The sequence below is a fragment of the Malania oleifera genome, chromosome 8, assembly GCF_029873635.1.
Source record: "Malania oleifera isolate guangnan ecotype guangnan chromosome 8, ASM2987363v1, whole genome shotgun sequence".
Taxonomy (NCBI): Eukaryota; Viridiplantae; Streptophyta; class Magnoliopsida; order Santalales; family Ximeniaceae; genus Malania; species Malania oleifera.
In genome coordinates this window covers 91,479,695-91,484,546 of record NC_080424.1, presented here as the reverse complement: position 1 = coordinate 91,484,546, position 4,852 = coordinate 91,479,695, and positions in this window count along the sequence as shown.

Below are 4,852 nucleotides of genomic sequence, written 5' to 3'. Positions count from 1 at the left end.
TCCACGTCATGCTTCCCCCAATGATCAAGGTTGTGCAGCCCGAATGTTAGATCTAAATCGCGGTTGGCCTACCCAGTTAGATCAAAATAATGAAACTACCCGTCTGTAGTACGATTGGCCTGCCCACTCTTGGTCCAGATGTCAGGTGGCAAAACTATCCTTCTCACTTGCACAATCGATTATCACACCACACTCTCCACGAGACCATGTGGTTGCACTTATCATCCCACTAGCAACGGTACCGTACTTTCAGAAATACTCCAGTCCATCAGGGTTCTCATTTCCACATTTCCATTTTCACATATCCGTATTCACATCTTAGTATTCACATTACAATATTCGCATTATAATATTCACATTTCAATATTCACATTTTAGTATACGCATTGCAAAATTCACATTACAATATTCACATTTCAGTATGTTGGTACATTTCATCACATCAGTAATATTCTCATCATTTTCTGCTTCATTTCATCATTCCAGTTCATATTTCATCTCATATCAGTATATAACTCAATTCAATATTTCCGTACCAACATATCTTATATCATGTATAATATCGTTTTAAATAAAACACATATGTATTTCACATTTTATCATATCACTATAAAAACATATCGGTATAACATGTTTCCATCATTTCCAGTAAAAATCACTTCTGCATATCACATTTCATTATTTCTATAAAACATATCTTTATTTCTCATATTTTCATTTCGGTATCATCATATCAATATATCTCATATTCTCATTTCTTTCCATTCCAAAACATATGCATATTTATTCCATTTTATCATAATTCTAATATAAAGTATTATTCACATTCCTCATGCCACACAATTTCGTTTGATATTCACAATACAATATTCACATAATTACTCAACCAGTAATTTAAAAAATAACTGTTATAATTTATTTCCTTTACCTGACTTACTAAGAGACCTACTAAAATACCCGATCCCACGCCCATGGTGTTCAAAACTCAAAACCTTGAAATTCATATTCCCCCAAATCAATCAATTCAATTCCCAGAATAATAATTATTTTAATATTTCCTAAACTCACACACTCACAGTACTAATTGAACTTTAAAAATAATTAACAGATATAATTCCACTATCCTCACCCTAGCCTTGGAGTGGTACCTAGGAAATTCAAATTAAAAATCTGTTGCAATTAAAATGACGAGGATTGGAGTTAGGACCCCGTGGTGGTGTCTAATCGTCGATTTGGTTAAAGATTCAAGGAAAAAATGAGAAGAGAGTGAGAGTTTATCTTATCCCAAGAGTGGTGTCTATGACACCTTAATTACAAATTCACTCAGGTTAAAGTATTGGTGGCCAAGATAAGAACTCAGTTGCATTTTCTGTTTTCCGATCGGTGCGTCGAGCAAATTGATGAAAGAGAGAATGAGAGACGGGGGAGAGAAAGACAGAGAGATGAGGCGTGAGGGAGCCACTTCTGCAATTCAATTGCAGATTACAATTTTCAAGCTTTAGGTGATAACAAATACATACATATATAAAATATTATATTATATTAGCATATTAATATATTATATTATATTATTTAATTAATAATAATAATTTAATTAATTAATTAATTAACTCTTTTTTCTCTTTCTTTTTTTGTAAATTACTAATTACTTTTGGAACGTTACAGTACGCGAAGAAATCTTCCCTAGTTCACGGCAGTATGCACCATATGTGGGAAAACTGAACATGGCATAGTTGTAGCTCATTATTTCTGTGGCTAGAACTTTGGGGCGGGAGGAGACAATTGCGTCGATGGTGGTGAAGCATTCCTTAGCCATTTCCTAAATACACACCAGCAAGGCTCGGTGCAGCCCCAGTCGAACGGTGAATACTGGTCCATGCTTTTCAGCCATGGTTTCCAAGGTTAGGTGGGGAAGTTGGGAAGAACCATTTAAGAGGTGGAGATGACGAATAACAAGCCAAGCACCCGCGGCTTCATGGACCTGCAGGTTGCCCCTAAGAGCTCCAAATTTCTGCAGCAAATAGTAGAATAACATAAGTATAGCAAAGACTATGGCCACAACAGATTTCATATACGGGATAAGAGGATTCATGGCAATTGAATTACTGAATGGAAATTAGATTTGTGCACTTCAGCAGTTGAAGGCGTAGGGGCATTTGTGTTGGGGTGAGTAACAATCTGGTTCCTAATATATAAATATATATTGGATGGTTCAATCAATGCAATTTTCTTTTTTAATGGAAACATCAATTGAATTAACAATGTTAGTTTACGTATAATGTTTGGTTGTAGAAGGGCCACAATGAGTCCTCCCTGAACAACAGAACATGATGCAATCCAAGTAATCTCCACAGCCTCGTTGGCATTTTTAAAACAACAAATTTGTATTTCCTTCGTTATAAATTATTGGAAATATAATGAAATTGGACAAGATTTGGAAGTGCCCATGTTTGTTTCCCTTGAGAGCACACGCGTGGACACATAACTTGGCCATTTCAAGCTAATCCCACAATTTTAATCATACGTTCACAATAGTATTGGATTGAATTGACTATAATAATTATATAATCTTGTGTTTAATCTATCATTTGGGTATAGGAGAAATTTTTTTCCTTTTATTTTTCATGCATTTCACATGCCTTTGAATAAACTGGCTCCTGAATGGGGTGGACCAACCAAACGTAGCCCATTTTCATGACGTCCCCCTTCCCTCTCCAATCTCCTGCATCTCTCATTTTTCCTGTAATAAATAAGTGCTAGAAGCAACTTAGCAAAGTTTCACCACTCCTAAGTCCATAGAGCAAATGGCCCTTTATAAAAGGACTTGTTTACCAATGAGTTGCACATTTGATTAGACATAAGGATTAGATTAGATTAAATAATATCATAATAATTACCATATCTTGTGCTTGGCATAACATCTTCAAGAACAAATAATGATGATGAGTAAAATTTTGTTTCATTTCTTTTTTCCTTTTCAGTTATTATGTCACAAAGATGTCTTAGCATAAGTTGGAACTCGTGTACTAGCTAACTAGCTACTTCATTTTTTTTTTCTCTTTTTCATGATATTTGTCATTCCAAAACGTGATTAATAGGTTGTATGACTTCAAATTATTATATTATGAGTGCTTATTGGGAGATTTATAAACTGATCGTGACAATTAGTGTTGGTCAATTGATTTTCATATCTAAATCCAAGATTAAGTTCATTCAACCTTGAGCACTTTATGTTTAATCTTATCAATGACTCTTTAATACATAAACGATAATAAGAGCATATTAAAATATAAGAAGAAACGCCCCTTTTAAAAATTCAATCTCTTAATGGGTTAAAAATTTAGAGACCGATGTGCTTGAAAACCATCAAAAGGCAATTAAGTGTAAATAAAGTGGGTGATAGGAAAACTACGAAACATTCAATAAACCCCAAAATGAAAAAGAAAAGGATGTTACTATTCTAAATAATAATAATAATAATAATTTGAGACTATGAGGTTAGTCAATAAAAAGAACAAAGCAATAAGAAAGAGAAAGGGGGCTCTGGATTATGGAGATTTTTTTTCCCTTGATTAAATTAATTATACATGTCACTAACAAGCTAGTTCTTGTACATGAACTAAATCATTTCCCAATCAAAGTGCAAGAAAATTTGGAGATAGCTTCTCTATCACTTGTAGCATCTAAATAAAAAATCTCATATGCCGTAATATTTAAATTTTTAAAACAATATTATTCTTATTATTATTATTATTATTATTATTAGAACAAATATTTTATAGGAGAAGAGTTATTTGCACTCCAAAACAGCACTTATTATGTCATTTGACTTTAAATTTGTAGAAGAACAGACAAAAGAAGCGGGTGCAAATTCATCATTTCTCTGTGAGGGAAAAAATAGAGTGCCAATAGCACTGCTATAAAATCCTTAAATAGAGTTGCCTCAAAACATTTTAGGACAATATCACAATGGGTGAATAATATAAGCACTAAATTGAAAAAAAAAAAAAAAAAAGTTCTAATGCTAAATTGAAACTTGAGTGGAAGTTTCACAACTATTGGTATAATAATTTTTCTTAATCTCAAATAAGGACCTAAAATTACTGAATAAACTTGACTCTCTCTCTCTCTCTCTCTCTTTTTAAAAATGAACTTTTCATTTTAAAAATTTAAAAAGTTAAATATAACACATTTACTATATAAACCTTTTAATACATACAAACTTAACTTTTAAGTTTTTCATTTTTTAGGTTTTTAATAAAACATTTAAAAGTTGCGAATTTAGAACTTTTAGAAGTTAAAAACTATCATTTCTAATCATAAGTGTCCTCAAATTTATATATATATATATATATGTATATATATAATTATCTAGACAATAATTATATCTCATTTATTAAGACCGAGCATAAAGTTTTGCATTCTTTAAGCTTGTTTGTTGAATAATTATTCTTTATAATAAGATGGAATACAATGTAATAGTTATTACTAACCTATTTTTTGATTATTTCATTAAACATGAAATATGATATCTAAGAATAATTATTACATATTTATTCATTCTCATGGACTCATTAAAGTTTTAGATTGTCATTTACTTTATGATTATAATATATATTTTTAATACAAACTATCAAAGTTTTCTATCATAATTATTTTATTCGTAAAAGTAAACATTTCGCAAACCAAAAGTAACCTAAGTTTGTGATTGAGAGTAAATTCCATCCGTTAGATCTAAAACTATACAAGTTTAAACGAAACTCAAAACAACCTATAATATATTTTTTAATATATTTTGTAAAAGTTACAAATTTAATTTTAAAGTTCTCAATTGAAGCAAGAGTAAGAGCAC